Source organism: Mercenaria mercenaria, unplaced genomic scaffold (genome assembly GCF_021730395.1).
Source record: "Mercenaria mercenaria strain notata unplaced genomic scaffold, MADL_Memer_1 contig_3937, whole genome shotgun sequence".
NCBI classification, from domain to species: domain Eukaryota; kingdom Metazoa; phylum Mollusca; class Bivalvia; order Venerida; family Veneridae; genus Mercenaria; species Mercenaria mercenaria.
The window spans coordinates 33,406-54,896 of NW_026462125.1; the positions used below are offsets into that span (position 1 = coordinate 33,406).

Here is a 21,491-nt window from a genome sequence, read left to right on the forward strand (position 1 = left end):
CGCGACACACCTTCTCAATAAGGTTAACAATTGTGTCAAATTATTTTCAAATCCTTTTATAAATGGCAGAGTTATGGTCCAGACAAGAAGAAGACTATGTTATCCTTTGACTTCATAGTGTGACCTTGACCTTGGAACTATGGGTCTGGGTCTTGCGCATGACACATTGTCTTATTACGGTCATAATTATTTCAAAATCTCTTCATGAATGGCAGAGTTATGGATCGGTCACGAAACAGACCATTTTAACCTTTGACCTCTAATTGTGACCTTGACGTTGAAGCTAGGGGTCTGGGTATTGCGCATTATGATGAACATACAAAAAGATGGCAGAGCTACAGCCCGGACTGGAATTTACACGGACGCACGCACAGACGGACGGACGGTGCGATTTCAATATGCCCACTTTCGGGGGCATAAAAAATCGGAAATAAAATTTAAATATATCGTGGTTTTAGATTTGTAATGATTTGCTTACTATTTCCAATTGAAATTTAAACTATTTTGCAATTGATAAATTGAAGAATCTTTTATGACAAAAATTGTTTTATTGCAAACATCGTTATGTGAAAACATTTAGGACATACGTAAGTAAGCTTAGTGAAACAGTTTAGATTATAACTTATGGCATTCCAAACTTTTGTTAGGATTGACATTAAGTCATAATGTGGCTAATAATTGACATTTCGAGACTTTACCCTGACAAAAAAACACGGACCTTATGAAGAAGTCAACATTCAATGGTGGATCTTTTGTCCTCTTTAAGGCACAATTTAATGATTTATATCAATGTAGAATCTACTAAAATAGAAACAAGTTTGTCGGATCTTAAATGAAATAACATAAAAATGCATTGTTGATTAATGTATTCTAACAATGATATTATACTTAAAACATATACTTTATGATATTAAAACACCATTCAATTATAAAACATTGAACATTTGTAAAGTTTACCATTTCAACATTCTTAAATTTAACTTTGTCTAATTTGTCTAACTCTTATCCCTGATTTGTCCGTGCAGGGACTATTAGTGGTTCAATACATTGAAGGAACTCTGATATTCTAATATATATACGTACGTCTTTTCAAACATCATTCTGCATTTACCTCGAGTATTTGACATTTACATACAGTTTATTTTATTACATTTGATATGCTTACCGTATCTGACGATCAAATGAGACGTTGAACGACATTAAAGATAACGTGCATGATGTAGTTATGCTAAAATTGTAATATATATAAAACATATATGTTTTACTATTTTTATATTTTACTGCTATAAAAGATATTGCTTTCTCTAATAATAAATTGTAAAAATACATTTTAGGTAAATTGATAATAGTGCGGTATGAACTTCTTTAATCTGGTGAAAATTCAAGTTATAATGTAGGCAAGGAGTTCTTTTCTTACCGAAAAGGAAGCTGTTGTAAGATTTTGATAGCACAAGTATGTAAATACATAATAAAAGGAAGTGTTCAACATTTACAAAAATTCAAACAAGTGACATAGAAAACAAACATTATAACATAAAAAGAAAAAATACAAAGACAATGGGGACAGAATGAGTGGAGTGGGTAGGACCCCCCACAGCATTAAAGTCAACATATGCTTTTCCCATCAAAGACTGTTTGCCAAAATAATTGTTTCTACGGAAAACAAAACCCAGTGAATACAGATAAATAAACTATTTTTAAAGAGCACAAAGATGCAATAAGGAATATATTCTAATACTTGAAAGTAAATTGGTAGTAGCTGTAGAACATTTTGCATATTTTGCATTGAAAGATCAAGAATATACATGGGAATATGTACACGCGAAAAAGGTACATGGGAAAAGGAACATAGGATTCAAAAAAATGAACAAGTTAATCTCGCTGGTCCAACAAAACTGCCGCCCCCAACTCCCGCACCACACACACACACTACATTTCACCCGTAATCGCTACCACGCATGTAAAGTATCATTTTGATGGAAGAGAATTATAGATTTAATTTTATTGAATGAAATTTAATATTGCATGCATAGCTTGCAGCGAGAGCTTCAAATCATATATTAAAGTTCATTCTTGTTGTAATTTAATCTAATACATTTCAAAAATAGATGCATATGTTTTGCAATATAGTCTTTTTGTGTTCAGAGATCTTCAAATTTTTATATGTTTCTACCGCTTTCCCATTAATTTTTAATTAGATACTTAAGATTCTTTTCCAAAAATGTCCGCAAATGTTTCAGCCCGAGCCATGTATGTTTATTTTGAAAACTTCCATATGACGTTCACACATGTTTTAGCGATGATGTGGGCAGCGATTGACAGCTTCTGGTAATGGGCATGAACAGTTAGAAAAGGTAGGTGATTCTAGTTAAAGGCAAAGAAAATCTCCTATATAAGTGACCCCCCAAATACCAGACTTTTTAATTCCTGATATACAAGATCCTGTCTGGTCCAGTCTGATAAGGGTCCATAAAACCCATTTAGACTTGACATGTAACCTAATTATTGTCAGAGAATCATAAATTTTATTGCCTACAGATAAATTGGTTATTTCCTGTGTTTTGCATTTTATTGATTGAAATGCTGTTTTTTTTCAGAATGTACACAAAATTATTTTAATTGATAATATACTAATTTTGATTGCTCAGTCATGCTGAGTAATGTCCTGGCCAATTAAATTATAACTCTTATAGCAAAGCAATCCTCACTCCTTTTAGGAAACTCTCACCTTTTTTATAAACAATAAAATAATTATTTAAAACTTAATAAGAGATTACAAGTTTGTTTATTCAATGATTATGATCTTTTTGTCAAAAGTAACAAAATAAAACCAGAAAAAAGATAACTGCTGTATTTTATTAGAAATTAAAGAAGCGTTCTGTTGCGTTTTTAATAGATAAAAAGGAATATGGACAGAAGGATTTTATATATTAAAAATGCATAATTCCCATTGTGTTTTCTAAATAACGTTTCTTTTATGTATAATAAAATCCAGCAATAAAGAGATATCATTGTTCAAAATACACATAATTTATTATTTATAAAAGCTATATACCTGAATGCATTTTTTATATTTTTGATAAAGAAAAACAGCAATGATGAAAAATATGATAAAAACACTGTTGTATCTTATCACTTTGTTTATTTAGCCCTAATTCAATCAAGCTTTCTAAACTCGTTATAAAGGTGAGAACTGATTTGCTATAAAGGTGAGAAATATCACCTGCAATTTATTTACTGCACAGTAGCTTGCTATGATAAACAGAAGCAAGTCTATCAATGGTCCAGACTTGTGTATTGGCCCTTACCGCCAATACGCAGACCTTATCATCCCCATAGGCCACATACCTGGCATACCTGAATCAGTGTCTTTAAAGTACTTTTGATTTATAAGCATTTTCAACCTTTTTTACCAAATCAAGGGGTAAAACTCTGCTGTTACTCTGTCAAAAGGGATAAAATAATAAACGAGCAAAGCTCATGTGCTTATTGAAAATTTTGTGAGGTTTGATAAATTTTACTCAAAATCCTTTTCGAATTATAAGCATTTTTTAACAAATCAATGGGAAAACACACTGCTTTTACTGGAACAAGGGGAATAACAGTAAATGTGAGCAAAGGTCATGGACCTTATTGATAAGTATGTGATGTTTGGAGATTCTAGTTATAACAAGAGCTTGCAGAGCACTTGCACTAAGTAACTTATAAGGAACAGAAATTATTTGGTCACTGCTGACTGGGCATTTAACGTATTGAGTTTAAATCAATAATTATGAGTCATTTAAATGACCTCCGTATCAAATGTGTTCTTAGACCAAAACATAATCAAGTGTTCTGGCAAAAATTCTATTGTCAAAGGTATTGACCTTTGACCTACTGAACTCAAAATCAATAGGGATCATTTGCTGGTCATGAAAAATCTCCCGATCTCATGATCAAAGGCTCAAGCGTTCTCAAGTTATCATCCGAAAGCCGATTGGTCTACAGACTGACCAACATCAATCATCAAACAATAATATTCATCATATACCCTTCGGAGGAAGAGAATTAATATTCAAGTTAGAAGATACCCATATTTCTCCCAATGCATAGTCGTAATATTCAAGAAGTAAATAGAGGATAGGAGCGAAAGACAAAGAGACACTTAGTCTAATAGTTGGCTGCAATAGAGATAATCTATTTGGAATATCCAATCACCCTGTGAAGTTTCAAAATTCTGGGTCAAGTGGTTCACAAGTAAACCGTTTTTCATGTTCAGGCGCCTGTGACCTTGATGTTTAATCGAGTGAGCCCAAAATCAACATGGGTCATCTACTCTGCTTGTCAAATCATCCTAATATATTATGAAGTTTCAACATTCTGAGTCAAGTGATTCTCAAGTTATTGGTCCAGAAATAGTTTTTCCATCTTCAGGCCTTTAACGATTTATGAAATAAGAAAAGCAGTTAGAACCTTAGGTACAAATAAAGCAAACTCTTTTGATCATATCATGTACTAGTACTTTAACGAAGGTATTGATATTCTAGACAAACCTTTAGAAATCATATCTAAATTAAATTACATTTAAGATAATGGTTGTTTTTTAAAAAGGGTGAATCTAGTGACTACGGCGCAGAATTAGATTTATTGCATGCCGGACAGGATTTTCCCGTGCTTTTCTGGTGCTAGAAAAACTAATCTTGCACCCAGGGTGTAAGATGACTTACGTGCTATAATTTATCAATGAATGCGTAAATTCATATGGTACTATAACAAAATAGCGCCGTAAAGAAAAAAAAACATCGTTTTTCTTTATATCTTCTAAAAATTGAAGAATAAGGCATGCAAGAAAAAGAATCAATCACTGGCACCGGGAGGAGCCTCGTTACCGCTTAAACAGTTACCCGAGTGTCGGATATTCCCATTTTTACTTGATACATGTGAAAAATTCTTATATCATGTTTCAAAAACTAAAGTATAATGTTATCCAGTGGCGGGTCTTTTGTGACCGCAACTAAAACGTTAACAGGTAAAGCTCCAGAAGCTATGGGATCATTATTCTCCTTAACATAATATTTTGCAATTCCTGTAAACATCATGTTGAATGTATTTTATTCATAAGTAGCTCTATATCAAATTATTCTTGTGAGATATGGGGTTTTGATAGAGCTGAAAACATCATCGAACGATTACACAGAAAATTTATGAATTGGATACTAAATGTTATAATGTCTAAATCTAATTATGCGTTATATGGGGTATTGGGAAGATACCCACTATTACTATTCTTATCTTCGTTTTAATTGTCAATTTGTAGAGCGTTGGAAAACGTCTTCCTTTGAAAAAATGCAAAATATAACGATTAGACAATATTGCCGGGTGTGTATTATTTATCAACTAAAAAATTGAGAAAATAACTTGAAATTTCGAAAGAAAACTCTAAATTTCGATTTATAAATCTTTAAATTTCGACTTTCGGATTACTAACTACCATGAACAAATAAATGTATATTGAAGTAGAAGATCATAAAAGATCATTGGTTAGTGTTTACATTTACAGGAAAGTTAAGAAAATGCCATGCAATTGGCATAAGTTTTTGCTGAGTTCTTTTCGATTTTTAATTACAGTAAGTTTTCTGTCGTTTTTCAGCAAAAAAAAACCCGAATGCCAAGCGCAATTTTCTCAGTATGACTATCGAATTGCGATAGCGTAAGATAATTTTAACATTAATGAATGTTCAAGTTCAATGTAATTTACTGGCTAATGACGTATTATTTTACTTAATAAGCGTGTCATAAAGCAACAAATCATCACAGATACATAAATAAAACAACAACTTATTACAGATACATTAAATACTAATATACTTTCAGTTTAGCAATTAGAACTATATAGTTGTGTTGCTCATCTTTTGGTTACTAAAATAATGTAAATGGTGTTTTTTAATATAAATGATATTAAGTTATGTGACAGTTTGTAGATGCATGATTCTAACGTCACCGTTCTTTTAAATAAAATCTTTAATCGAAATTTCTTGAAAACTGTTATGTACATGCCATTCCCCTTTATTCTTTACTTTATTATCATTTTGCATTAATTACTTATTTTTGACTGTAAAGCTTGATCTAGTTTTGAGACATCATGCATGCCAATAAGTTGTTTATGTTATATTGATGTTCCGGAATATTCTGCCACTTTACTGATAACATTTTGTTACAATTATAATCTGGATTGTTTTCGTTATTTCCAGAATCTTCTCTTTTATTCTTGGTGATACATGATAATTCTGGAACCTTCGATGAAACTTAAAATAGGTAGCTGTCTTAGGGCAAGACAGAACCTACAGTAAGATCTTAATAACAAAATATTACCACATTTAACGTTTGAAGGATTTACATTGTAATTAAAAATTCATTTTTGAAAAGAGGTGGCTTACGGAAGGTCGGAGGTTCTACCCAGGTGCCCGCTCGTGATGAAATAATGCACGGAGGGGCACCTTGGGTCTTCCTCCACCATTAAAGCCGGAAAGCCGCTATATGGCCTATCATGTATCGGTGCGACGTTAAATCCAAACAAGGCAGTCTGAAAGACAGCTAAATCCCCCGCCACTGCTATGGATAGTGAAAGGGTAAACATTTGATTTTAGCTGTGACGTTGACCTTGAACTGACATGGCTGACTCATGAATTCTGCACAACGTCTTGATGAGGTGATCATTTGACCCAAGTTTCATGAAAATCCTTCAAGGGGTTTAGTAGATACAGAGCTGAAACCTTTGACCTTCAGTTGTGACCTTGACCTTGAGTTGACATGGCTGACTCATGAGTTCTTGATGAGGAGATCATTTGACCCAAGTTTGATGAAAATCCTTCAAGGGGTTTAGGAGATACAGAGTGGACACCAAATGGAAGGCTGAAACCTTCGACCCTTAGTTGTGACCTTGACCTTGAGCTGGCATGGTTGACTCAAAATTTCTGCACATTGTTCTGATGAGGTAATCATTTGACCCAAGTTTTATAAAATTCCTTCAAGGGGTTTAGGAGATATAGAGCGGAGACGAAATGGAAGGCTCAAACCTTTGACCTTCAGTTGTGACATTGACCTTGAGCCGACATGGCTGACTCATAAGTTCTGCACATCGCCTTGATGAGTGATCGTTTGACCCAAGTTTGATGAAAATCCTTCAAGGGGTTTAGGAGATATAGAGCGGACACAAAATGGAAGGCTCAAACCTTTGACCCTAAGTTGTGACCTTGACCTTGAGCCGGCATGACTGACTCATGGGTTCTGCACATCGTCTTGATGAGGTGATTATTTGACCCAAGTTTTATAAAATTCCTTCAAGGGGTTTAAGAGATATAGAGCGGACACAAAATGAAAGGCTCAAACCTTTGACCTTGAGTTGTGACCTTGACCTTGAGCCGGCATGGCTGACTCATAGGTTCTGCACATGGTCTTGATGAGGTGATCATTTGACCCAAGTTTTATAAAATTCCTTCAAGGGGTTTAGAAGATATAGAGCGGACACAAAATGGCAGGCTCAAACATTTGACCTTGAGTTGTGACCTTGACCTTGAATCGACAAGGCTGACTCATGGGTTCTGCACATCGTCCTGATAAGGTGATCATTTGACCCAAGTTTCATGAAAATCCTTTAAGGGGTTTAGGAGATATGGAGCGGACACGAAAGTGTTACGGACAGACGGACGGAAGGACGGACGGAGACCATTCCTATAATCCCCCACCACTTGTGGCGGGGGATTAAAAAAATGAAAAGAGGATTCATATTATTTAGATATACTAAATTCAGTTCCGACTGTTGTGAAATATTGTCGAATGTATACTAACTGGATTTAAATCTGACCAGGACAGAATTCGGATTATTCTTGAACAGTAGATTGGGCATTACGGCTAATTGATATTTCTAAGGTATTTGAATCGTTAATCTTCATAATAAACGTTGCTATTATTAATAGTTCCTGGTTTGTTTTCCTTTCACCTTAAGCATTTTCAATAATAGCAATTGTTACCATTATACGTTTCAGTAATTGGGAACTTATCCGGGATACGTACTTTATATCTCGTGCCAAATGGCACTTGCTATGCCAAAATATGGCTAATAAGTCCTTAAAAATGAAAGTACTAAGACGGGAAATAAAGCCAATCTCTGACAACTGCGTCATGGATTTGATTCTTTGCCTAGTGGGTAGAGCATTGGACTAGTAGCCGAGCAATTCAAGTTCGAATCCCGCCAAAGGCAGTTCGTCATGAACAATTCTATACTCCTTGGTTTGTTATGGCTATAAGTCGTACGATGAGTGCTAGTCCTGGAAACGGACTTTATCTCCTTATCGCTTACGCATAGTATGCACGTTTAAAGCCAAGTTCTTATAACTGCATTGGAGTTGACTCTTTGGCTCAGTTATTAGAGCATTGGACTACCACAGGCAGTGGAGATATTTCGTCAGAAAACGCTATGCTTTTTGACATGTTGCGCCCTAACAATCGTAGGATGGGGACTCGTTCAGGATACAGAGTTTTATCGTGCCGAAAATGACACTTTCTATGCAAAAATTTGAAAACACGTCATGTCGCTTACGCATATAGCCTGTGCGTTTAAAGCCAATCTCTGATATATGCGTCAGGGATTCGGCTCTTTGTCTCTGTGGTTAGAGCATTGAATTAGCACCCGAGTGACCCGGGTTCAAATCCCACCACAGACAGGATTTTTAGTCATACAATGCTATGCTCTTTGATTTGTTACGGCTAAAAGTCGTAGAATACTAACAACAATTCTCGTAATGTCATTCGCAGTAATAATGGTAACTTTTCTACAGATATAAACGTACACCGTGTGGCGGTTTTCTCCCTTACTTGTTGAGATAGCATGCAAAATAAGTTACATTGCACTAATGAAGCCGAAATATTTCTGTAAAAAGGGGTCCAATATACTCATAGAAACTTAAGTCGTTTCCAATAAACCATGTTAAGTTCAATTTTATTATATAAAATCAATAATTGCTTTACTGTAAAACGTGAAGGGTGTTACATCTAATATTTCGCCAATAAAATTTCTGCATTTGTTTCAAAGTCATAGCAGCAATCCACCGTACCAAACATAGCAATTTTCATTAATACTTGTAAATCTATACAAAAATCAAATACAAGGTACAATGACAGATTTTAGTTTGCATGCTTTGATTGTTTTATGAAAAAAAAAATACATTTAATTCATTGCAAACAAATGCTTTTTCTCAAATTCCGATTTACAAAATTTCAGATGACTTTAACTGGTGACATTTGATCCTAAATATTTTGAAAGAAAAAAGCAAGAACTGGGCTATATAAATTTACAGTTCATGAACAGGTATTTAGATGAAGTTTGAAAATATCTAGTGCTGACCTTTAAACACCATTAAACTCTTAATAATACTATATAACCATAGCATATTGTAGCTAGAAGGTTACAGTTCCGGATTTGACATCCATTTGTCGCCAGTGACCTTGTAACCTAGCTTGGATCGTCTTGTCGTTTCGGTTACTTTTAAGCTTTTAAAACTTTTCTTCGACAATTTATGGAATAGGAAGATGTATAACCTGAAAATCTAGACGATGAACTCTTGATCTTTGATTAATGGGCTGTATATAGCCTATATTTTTTTCAAACATAATTTTAGATATTCTTCATAAAATTGTCTTTGGACTGTTTATCGTGTGCCTTTTAAATGTTTCTGACAAAAACTTTAGAATAACAAACAAGCAGGAGTAACAAAACGCTGTGTATTTTGATCACATCTAGAAAGAACGATTTTGATTGTTTTATTAGAGAATATTATAAGGTGGCTATAGATATTACGTTTATTTTGTTTTGTCTCAAAATGCTGATTTCAAAACTGGGGAGTTTTGAACATTGATGGAATATATATCTGGAATTTTGCCGAATGTAAATTACTCCTATTTTATTAATTATGCATCTATACGTATGCTCTGTTTAGATATTTATTCAGTTCTGTTGTTACTGGTATTGATGTCTACTGAAATTTTAACATTGTTTCAATATTTCAGAACTGAATCTTGAGTGAATAGTTTGATGCATAAAGTGCATTTAAATCTAATCTAGGGAACGCAAGAAGTTTATAACGTTTGTTACAATCCCATTCATACATCATAAAATACCGGTAGTATCTTTTGTTAAAGGTTGTCAGTCTCATGTAGGAAAAGACAAAGGCCTCAGTTATGGGATGGTACTGTGAATTTAAAAGAAAAAGAATAACGCTGTTTCTTTCAAATGACGTATTGAATGAATATAGTGAAATAGTGATAGCGGTAAGGTAAATGTACGCAGATCACGTAGATCGCTTTATGGGGAAAAAGGTTCTGCATCTCCGTCTCCTACTGAACTAAGACAGATTGTGTTTACCGAAGGATATGTCCATGTGAATTCTAACCCATCTGTTGAACAACTTATTATGAAATTGTCAACTGAGGTACCTACAATGTTTACATCATTAACTGAACGTATAGATAGAATAGAATCTGGTGTATAGCAAACATCTTAAACAAGGTAAGCCAGTTATTAGATAAACGTATTAGTACTGAAATCTGTAACGTTGAGCAAAGACGTTGACAATAAAATGAAGGAAGTGAAAGAATCAGTGAATAGCAGCCGAGTTAGACGAGATCAAATCCAAGTTGTTATCACTTACTGATTTGCCAAAGTCAGGTGAGGCAAATATTGAACTGAACATGGTATCGCGTTATTTGCCAGAAACTTCTCGGGAGAATACAAATATCTGGTAGATACACTGATCCGGGATGGTCTGAAGATTCTATTCGGGATGTATCTGTTTAGTGGGCAGAACGCGAGAAATCAGCATAGGAAGGGAAACCTGGTGTTATTCTTGCAACAATATAATCACTAGATGATAAAAACATATAATGGAAGTTGAGAAGTGTTTGAAGCAACACAGGAATAATGAAAAAAGGGTACATTAATCACGATCAGTCAAAAGGGGGGCAGCTTTTGGCTGCGAATTTTAGAGCAATAGTGGAAGCTTTAAGACAACGAGATACAAATGTCAAATGTTTCAAACAAGTAGGTCGTGTTCTTAGAAAAGACATTCTTGCAATTGATCGTAGCGGAAGTGTTAGGGGGTCCAGAGGACCAAACATATGAGACAATCGTAGGCAACAGGGACACGATCGGCGGGAACATCTGGGGCATAATAGAAGACAGTCTTCACCCCAGAGGCGACACTACATAACAACAGGTTTCTGGAATGTCCGGGGCTGGAATCCAGGTCTGAACACTGAACACAATGTTTTAAGATCCACACGTTTTTAGCTTACCTGTCACGTAGTAACAAGGTGAGCTTTTGTGATCGCCCTTCGTCCGTCCGTCGTACGTCCGTCCGTCCGTCCGTCCACCATTTCCTTGTAAACACGATAGAGACCACATTTTATATTTGATTTCAATCAACTTGTATGGGCATAAGATCTCGGTTTCTTTCAAAAACTGGCCAGATCCTATCATGGGTTCAAGAGTTATGGCCCCTTAAAGGGCCAAAATTTGCTATTTTTGGCTTGTGAAAGCGATAGATACCACATGTTGCAACCAATTTTTAATCAAACTTGCACACAACTTGTACTAGCATAATATCTCGGGGCCTTTCAAACACTTGCCAGATTCCATCATGTGTTTCAGAGTTATGTCCCCTTAAAGGGCCAAAAATTGCTTTTTTTTCTTGTGAACACGATAGAGACAACATTTTGCAATCAACTTTAATCAGACTTGCAGACATTTTGTACTGGCATAATATCTCGGTTCTGTTCGAAAACTGGCCAGATCCCATCATAGGTTCTAGAGTTATGGCCCCTTAAATGTCCAAAGTTTGGCTTTTGCAGCCATATAGAGACTTCATTTATGGTTTGGTTTGATACAAACTTGCAAAATATCTTCATCAACAATAAATGTTGGATTCCATGATGAATCTGTCAGATCCAATCATAGGTTCTGGAGTTATTTTATATCTAATAACCTCCCCTGATTTTAATCAAAATGGATTTATATCAGTAAGTACTTATAGGAATCATTTGAAATTTCATTATTGTCATTAGTTGGACTCAGACACAGGGTAGATAACTATGACTTTGTTAAATTATCTCCCTTTATAAAGAATATGCCATCAGATGGACTTGGACAATCAGTGAAGATACAACTGATTTTATGACAAATTACCTCCCTTTATTTTCATGTAAATGAATATACCTAGCAGCTTCTAATGAGATTGGTTTGAAACCTTATTTTTGTCTTCCATGTTAAGAAATTTCTACTTTTACTTACTTTTCTAATATATTGTTGTAAAGGCCTGTACCCTGTATCTTCTACATGCATATATCAATAAATGATTACCTACCCTGATTTTAATTAAAATGGATTTACCTCAGTAAGTATTTATAGGCCTCATTTGAAATTTCATTACTGTCATTAGTTGGACTGAGACAATCAGGGTAGATAACTATGGACTGCTTTTATGTCAAATTACCTCCCTTTGTTTCGAATTAAAATGAGTTTATCTCAGTAACCAATGAAGATACTGATTTGAAATGTCATTTCTGCCATCAGATGAACTCAGACAATCAGGGTAGATAACTTTTGACTGAATTTATGACAAATTACCTCCCTTTATTTTATGTGAATGAATATACCTCAGCAGCATCTAATGAGATTGGTTTTAAATGTTATTTAAATCTTCAAGGGTAAGGAATAGTCATGCTAGTACAAAAATGCAGCATTTGAGCCTATGACCCTCAAACTTGGTATGGAGATTGGCCCTGACAAGTACGTAACCCATATGTCAAAAGTGACTGTTACAAGAAAACAGTTATCCTGATGATAATTAATGTGTATGCATATGTGATCTATGTCAAAACTTGATCTTATCATTAAGGGCAGTGGCACTCAGGTAACCGATATAGGGCCATCATGGCCCTCTTGTTTAAATAGTAATTGTTATATTGTAGGAATCCCAGAAACATACTTAATTGGTGATAACGATTTATATTTACAGGTATATCAATAGTTTGGTCTTAACAGGGAAAAATACATAAGAATGCCAGAAATGGATAGGTGGGAGAAGGATTTTTCATCAAGGATAACATTTTTGATGATTTTGAGGTTACAGTTTCAGAGAAATCTGGTAAAAGTATTTTTGGATAAAGTTGTCTTATAACTTTGAGAATCTTACTCTAATAATGCCCTATGTATGTTGTTTGCCGCCAGATATTTTGATGTTAATAATTTCTATAAATGTTTTATGGTTGATATTTATAAGTATTAAACTGAGGGTTTAATATACATTTTTGAAGATTTTAACAGCAGATGAGGTAACCTTGAGGATTTGATTCCAGGAGTTGATATTTTACATAATCGGCAAGTATTAGATTGCAAAAAAAAGGGAATTTGTAATCGAAGTGTAAATACATGTATGTGTGAATGGCAGAAATTCTACCCAGAATGATTTCACTTCAGTATCAACAAAAAGGTTTTCAGTTGTTGATACACATGTAATTGTGTTTTGTGTTATTCAGACTTATGTAATTTTTTTATTTTACTGTACACAAAGTTACTGATTAGTAAGTCGATATGGTATATGTTCCATGCCATCAACCTATGTACCGGCTCATTCGCTGCTGACTTGGGACATTGAAATACACACAAGTAAAACAACAGAGTAATTACAGTGATACATCGGAAGATAAATACGATAATTTTGTTTGTCCAGAATTCCAAGTAATTTTATGTCTGATGACAATACTCTTTATAATGTAAGTTCTGATTTAGATCAAGGATTGCAAACGCAACAGGAGGTTGATACTGTATATGATGCATGGGTTAATGTTGTGAAGTAAAATCTGTATAGTAATATTTTGTATAAGCTACAATCTTGTTTTTACACTGTCTACACCTATTTTGCCAATAGATTTCAAGAATTCTGTATTATTTTGATTGCAAACCGGCAGGGGGTAATATCGCAAATAATATTCAAGACGTTCTTGATAGAAGAAAAACAGAGTTAAGTTCATTGTACAATAATGTTGATTATAATGGTGCAGAACAAAGAGATGTAAGAAGTAATTTTTATGATGATGAACATAAATTTAACCGTAGTGTTTCTATTTTTGAAGTGAAACAGGTCATTGATGACATGAAGAAAGGAAAATCCTCTGGTATATACATTTCTTCCTCTTCTTATTCTCGTTCGCGACTACACTGTCAGACCAGTACCCTCGATGAAACTTGTGGTTTGCCGCAGATCCTTAATGCCTCCATACAGTTTCTTGTGGATTGAGGTATCTATTGGCCAAGTCGCAGCTCGCTTCTGGTCATGCTTTTAATATCTCTGAAGTGTATGCTCCGCAGTCTGATCTTCTTCACCACATGAACAAGTTGGCGATGATGCCAGTTTGTATTTCTTGTACATGTGGGCATTGAGCTTGTTGTGCCCTGAGCGGAAGCTGACCATCAGTATCTGACTTTCTCCTTGTAACTCACAGGTTTTGTTGTTTATTCTGAGCTCCTAGCTTAGCCAGTTTGTCTGCCTCTTCATTGCCTGCAAGTCCACAATGGAATGGAATGCACTGAAGTGCTTCTTCGCAGGTTATACTCAGGCTAGCTGCGGAGTTTAATTGTTGATCAGAGCTTCCATGACAGACAGTGCATCTGTGAGAAAGACGACGTAGGAGCTTTCTTCTGCCAAGTTTTCAACCATTGAGACGCCTTCATGAGTGCTTCAGTCTCTGCCTTGTAATTGCTGCAGTGTTTTCCTGTGGATGCATGTAGTGTTTCTCTCTTGCCAGATGGGTTTTGAATGAAAACTCCTGCTCCTCCATCTTTGTCGGTGCATATGGCTGATCCGTCTGTATAGACATGAGTCCATGATTCCGGAGGATAGTCTTCATTGATCGCAGCAAGTGTGAGGCTCTTCGGAATGCCTTCATCCTCTTGCTTCCCGCGGTCAAGACGAGGAACAGTAAATCTCACAGTCACTGAGGACAGATCATTCGCTAGCTAGTTAATAATGGGTTCATTACTTACTAGTACCCAGGGGAGTCGTTGGTATGTTCAGCTCAGTTTTGAACTCTCGGTTGAATTTCTTTGCCTCATGAACGAAGCTGCTACGTTTGAGCCGATATTTGGGGTAGCCATCTAGCTTGGCTTTTATGGGATGGTCTTGAAAAAGACCTGAACTTCTCTGCTTGAAGCAGGACCTTTGCATGTCTCCTGTCTTGTAACGGCTGTGTGCCTGTTAGCTTCTTCATGAAGGAGATTGGTGTAGACATTTTAGCACCTGTCATGATCCGCTGTGCTTGGTTCTGAACCTTGTTCAGAGCCTATTGGTTGATTTTGGCAGTAGTGGACCAGGCAGTTGTGCTATACTCTAAATGGGGTCTCACTGTTCCCTGATATACTGTCTTGAGAATTTGTTCATTTGCTCCCCACGTCATTCCAGCAAGTTTGCGCGTCATGGCAAGCTTCTTACGAGCCTTCCCTTCTGCTTGACTAATGTTGGGCTTCCAGGTTAGCCATTTGTTAAAGGTCACTCCAAGGTATTTTGCCTCGTCTGCTTAAATCAGCGAAGTATTTCCCATCTTGTTTTTACCCGCCCTCTGCTTTGACGAAAGGGAGAATAGTGTGGTGGACGATTTCTCTGTATTGATCGATTCACACTAATCTTCAGCCAAGCTGAAAGTTTTGTTGATGGCTTCTTGCATCCTGTATGTTGCTGTAGTGGCATATTTCTTCCTTACACCATTACACCAGATCGTCAGCGTAGAGTGCAGCCTTAACTCCTTTCGGTAGTTCAGACACCAGATCATTGATGAAGAGCAGAAAGAGTGTAGGGGATAAGACTCCGCCTTGTGGGACACATGACACAACAGGACCTTCCTACTGCTGGCATGTTCAAAAACTGACTCTTGCTCTCCTTGTAGAGGTATGACTTAATCCCACCCCAGCTGTGCCCTCCTACTCCATTCCTCATCATTGGACGAGGAGTCCAGACTTTGTCAAACGCTCTCTGCAGATCAATCCATGCTATAAGCACGAATTTCTGCTCTTGGAAGGCGTCCTCTATCTCTTGCAATAGATAAGTGGTCTGGTCCTCAGTGGAGTGGAATTGTCTGAAGCCAGCTTGTTGCGTTGCGAATAGTTTGTTAGTCTCTATGTACCACTTCAGGCGTGCAATCACAATCCTCTCCATAGTCTTTCCAATACGGCTGGTTAGGCTGATTGGGCGATAGCTTGCATCCTTCTTTGGATCCTTCCCTTTCTTGTGGATTGGGATCATGACTGCCTCTTTCCATATCTGTGGAAGCAGTCCGTGTGCCCATCTGTAGTTGTAAATTTCCAGGAGTTTGCAAATTGCTGCAGTGCCTAGATGGGTCAGCATTTTATTTGTGACTCCATCTGGTCCAAAAGACTTCTTTGTCTTTAACTGCCTAAGAGCTTCCCGTAGCTCATGCAGTTTAAGACTCTGTTTCATGCATTCTGGTGTCACTTGACCCGTCTGCCTTTCCCTTTTTTTTCTCTTCGGGCTTCTCTTTGCCGTTCCCTGTTGATGGGGATGTTGGAAACATCTTTGCAGTTATAGGCAAAAGTGTTTGCCGCTTGTTTACCCGTCAACAGTTCACCATTCTCTTCTAAAGGTACTGAGCATCTTCCTGTATCTTCATCAGTCAGCTGTCTCGTCAATCTCTACAGCTTTTGGCCATCTTGCTCTAGGTTGAGCGAGGCTGTTTTGTTTCTCCAGCTCTTCCTCTGTGCTTCCCGTTTGCGCCTGAGGAATTTTGCCTTGGCTCGCTGTAGAGAGAGGTTACTTTCTTGTGAGGGATTGTTTCCTGCTTCCTCCCTGGCTGCTGATAACTTTGCCTGTAGATTCTCCAACTCATCACTCCAGTAGGGCTTATAGTCCTTTCTTGCTTCCATTGGAATGGCGCTGTAAGCAGCCTTTAGTATACTGGCGTTTAAGTCTTTGACAACCCGGTTGATGTCTCTACCTTCCACTCTGATGTCTTTACAGAGCTCATCACTCAGACTTTTGTAAAAGGTTCATCTGACCTTCTTGTAGTTCCATCTGGGGATGTTAGGTAAAGTAGAGGCTATACGGTCCGTAGTAAGATGGACAAGGGCGATGGTCGCTACCTCCTAGTTGTCCATCGCCTTCCCGCTTGACATGTCCATATATGTCATTAGTACATAAAGCAAGATCAGGGGTTGATATTGTTCGCCAGCTTCTGGAGTAAAAAATTAAGGGATCATCTGGCGTGGTGATGAGGTTTACCTTGTTATCATCTTGCCAGGTCTCCACCTCCTCTCCACCTCCTCTCCACGTTTATCCAGGTGGTCATATCCCCAGCTTTGTGAGTAACGGTTAAAGTCTCCTACAATGATGAACCTGGTTTCATCAGTTGTAATTTTGTCAAGGGACAGATCTTTGTCACTTGGAGAATAAAATATCACAAGTTTTAAGTTGAACTCGTTCTTTCTAAGGTTCAAAACTTGGAACTCGGAGTCATCCATATGCGTGTTGGTCTGGACAGTGCTGATGTTGGTCCTGACCAATGTCATGATGCCTCCTTTTAGTCTGCAAATTCTGTCACAGCAAAAACACTGGTATCATCTGACTTTGAAGGATTTCTATGGCTGTAGGTGAGTTTCTTGAATGCAACATACATTGATGTTTTTCTCACGGAGGATATACTCAAGTTCAGCTTTCTTGCTGAAGACATCCTCCGCATTCCAATGCATCAACCTGAAAGGCTGATGCGGATTGGTTCTTCTCCTTAGGTATGTTCCTCTTTGCATGTTGTGGATTGAAGGAGGGACCCCCAGTAGCTGTGGGTGGACTCTGTCGAGGCTCAGATCCCGGCACTGAATCCCCTCAGATATTCAGCACCACATTGTTGAATACCGGATGGCTGTGTAGTCATAGTGATACTGCATGGTGCTGTGGTTCGTTAAGAAAGTGCCAATGGCCCAGCACCTCTGTCTTCAACTCTCTATGTTTCTGTCGGGCTTACCTCACCCTTAGTTCCGAGTTTATACCCTACCCTGGGAACACAGGGGCTATTTGTCCCATAGCTGGGGTCTGTTCATAGGCATCAGGGCGCGTCCACATACCGGTGGGCCTGGCATGACACTTGTGTGGGGGCAGACCTCCTCCGAGTCCCCTGCAGTTCTGCCTGAGGCCGCAAGGTGCTCAGCTCAGTGTGGTGCCAACTGGGAGGCACTGCAAAAGGGCTTGTCTGCAGAGAGGCTATGTACTGGCAGGGAAGACTTACGCACTCGGCTCCTTGTTCACCAGAAAGCTAGCCAGCGGTGGAGGATGAAAGCGGAAGGTGACAAGCACACAACACAGCAAACCACACTTGAGGCATCAACAGACCAATGCCACACAGTATATACACTATTCTCACTGAGGCTTTACAAAATGATGCATCAGTATAATTTATGCATTCATTGTTTAATGTATGTTTTGTTAATGGTGTTGTACCAAGCATATGGGGGAAATGCAATATCAGTTCTTTCCCCAAAGTCTTCCGCTATGGATGTGAGGAACCCACTACTTTTGGATTGCCACATGTACTACAATGTTAGAGTTGACTTGTTTAGCAAAGCCTGTTTTATAAATCCAAATTTTGGTATTAAGTTAAAACAAGATCAGATAAAGGAAATATTTTCCAACCCATTATTGATAAGAGATAATGCTAGAGCCTGTTTTAATATTTTAAAAGAAACATCTTTCAAACTATGTAGATAATGAACGGTCATCTTTTACTCTCTTTGACAGAATATAAGATATCGCTTAAACTATATATTGTACCGTCTTTTACTTTGTTTGATATATATTTTTTATGATAATCCTAAAATGCTATTGCTAATCAGTTCCTTTATGGTCTGATCATAGGGGATAATTGCTTTTACAACACTTTTTTGCCAAGGCAAATTTGTGCCCGTTTTCTATTTCAGTATCTTATTCAAAGTATTCTAGGATAACAAAAGTAGCTGTCATTCACATAGTTAGTAGATGTCAATAACTAGTTATTAAAAGTTCTTGTAATTCATTCATGAATGGCAATGTACTTGAGTTATATGTAAAACCTACGAAGAACATGTTTTCACATGAAAACATGTTTTTATTCCATGTATATTGTACATTGATGAGTTTAAAATAAAATATGAAACTATGTTACAGTTTAAATGTAATCTATTATTGACCAAAAATAAGATTAACCACATTTGAAAAATCGTTCTTTACTGTCAAGCAACTATTATGATACATACCCTAGCACGTTTTTCTTCTTTCCTCTGAAAAAAAGTTAATTCTATATAGCTGGATTCAAACTAAATCGCAGTTTTTGATTATGTATATATTATAACGATGTTTCTGTCTAAGTGACATAAACATGTAATGAAGAATAGACTAACGAATGCAAACAGAATAGATAGAATTCGTTGTAATCAGTATATTACACTTACACTTGCAGGTTCGCGACTTACTAGAATAATAGCAACATCAAAATGGCATCAATTGAAATGCTACCAACAAAAACATGGGAAAGCTATCTTGGGTACATGTGAACTTGACCTTTGAGAAACGGGTCTATGAATGCACATGGCATATTATCTTGTAATTGTGAATTCTTATTCCAAACTATCTGAATATACATTCACGCATAAAAGCAGACCGGACAATAAAACCTATTCATTTTTTCTCTTGACGCTTGGGCTAGGGGTCTGTGTCTTACATAGCAAACATAATTTTGGTCCGATGACTTTTTGTGCCAATTTACTTGAACATCCATTCATGCAAAATAAAGTGAATGACTAGAAAGAAATAACATATCATCTTTTAGTTCATACGATCCACAGCGCTCAAAAGTCCAAAAAATACAGATTGGACCAAATTCAAATCACTTATAAACAAATTCAATAATCTCAAAAAGTCTGTAAAGGAGAAGGTTTTTAGTAATATTGAAGACAATATTGCTGAGGCCAAGATAAATAATCCACAAGAATTTTTGAAACACTTATGCTATTTAGTAAAAACGAAAAAAAAAATCGGAAATAGTATCCCCACTGAAAACGGATAATGATGACAATTCAGAACAACTTTACTTTACAGATGTTGATAAAGCTACATGTCTTAATTATTACTTCGTACCTATTTTGAGTATTAATGATAGAAATGTAAACCCTTCAGAAACTCGAAAAAAAACCCCAGAAAATTCATTATCCAATATAATTATTACAGAAAACGATATCATAGATATAATATCTAATCTTGTCGTTAATAAAGCAGGTTTAGATTAAATTAGTCATAAAGTTTTGAAAAATAATCGATAGCGAAACCATTATATTTAAACTTTAATAGGTCTTTAAATGAAGGCATTTTTTTTTCATATGGAAAAAAGCCATGGTAATGCCACTTTTTAAGAAAAACAATATTAATTCGGTTTGCAATTATAGACCCATCTCTATTCTAAGTTGTGTCGGTAAACTCATGGAAAGAACGGTGAATAAATACTTATAAAAAAGGTCTATCTCCATGAAAATAAATTTCTTTATTCGTACATTGTATCAGTCAGGTGTTTTGAAAGGTCATTCAACAGTTTATCAATTAATCGACATATATCATCAAATTACTCAATCACTAGATTCGAAACCGAACACTTGCATAGAATTCTGTAATATTTCTAAGTCATTCGACCGTGTCTGGCACAAAGGTTTATTATTTAAATTACAAGAAAATGGAATCATCTGTACAATAATGTTTTTAACTGGATAGAAAATTATATATCAAATCGTTGTCAGAACGTCTTTGTTGGGACGTCTTTATCAGATTTCAAGACTGTGACGGTCGGAGTTCTGCATGGGTCAGTGTTATGTCCTTTGTTATTTATCATCTATGCAAATGATATATTTGACAATTTATTGAGTATTTCCCGTCTATTTGCGGACAATACTTCTCTAGCTTGTACAACAGCAAATACTGCAGATTTAGTAGGTATTTTAAACAACGACGTTTTCATTGCTTCTTGGCTTTCTTGACTTGTAGATTTTAATCCTATATTCTTTTTTTGTCAAACGCAATGCTGCATACACTGCTCGGAATTTGCCCGAAATATCGCTCTTTTTAGCCAGGTAACCTCAAGGGCGAGCATCTTTAATAGATAATTATAATTACATGCATTTCGCTCTGTGGCAGAGAGAAATCAGCATGATGGTAAGCATGATTAGATAATGATCTGTTTATTGCTTATAATAAGGAGAACACATGTCTTTTATATGAGTTTGCAATAGAAAATTATTTGTTTAATATAGATAAGTAAAATTAGATAAACATTTTTCTTTTTTTCAAAAACATTTTTTTTTTCCATTTTAGTATGATAATAAAAGTATCATCAACAATGAATAATAAATTGAAACAAAGTTTTATCTACAACAGAAA

General features: G+C 36.3%; 1 long non-coding RNA gene across 1 annotated transcript in view; it reads right to left on the reverse strand.

The window, feature by feature from the left end:
* LOC128553553 (uncharacterized) overlaps positions 1-21,491 on the reverse strand; it is a 54,148-nt gene that overhangs the window by 20,616 nt on the left and 12,041 nt on the right. The window contains exon 3 of the long non-coding RNA XR_008369371.1: positions 19,325-19,348. This is a non-coding gene — a long non-coding RNA (uncharacterized LOC128553553). The remainder of the gene's footprint in view (positions 1-19,324; positions 19,349-21,491) is intronic.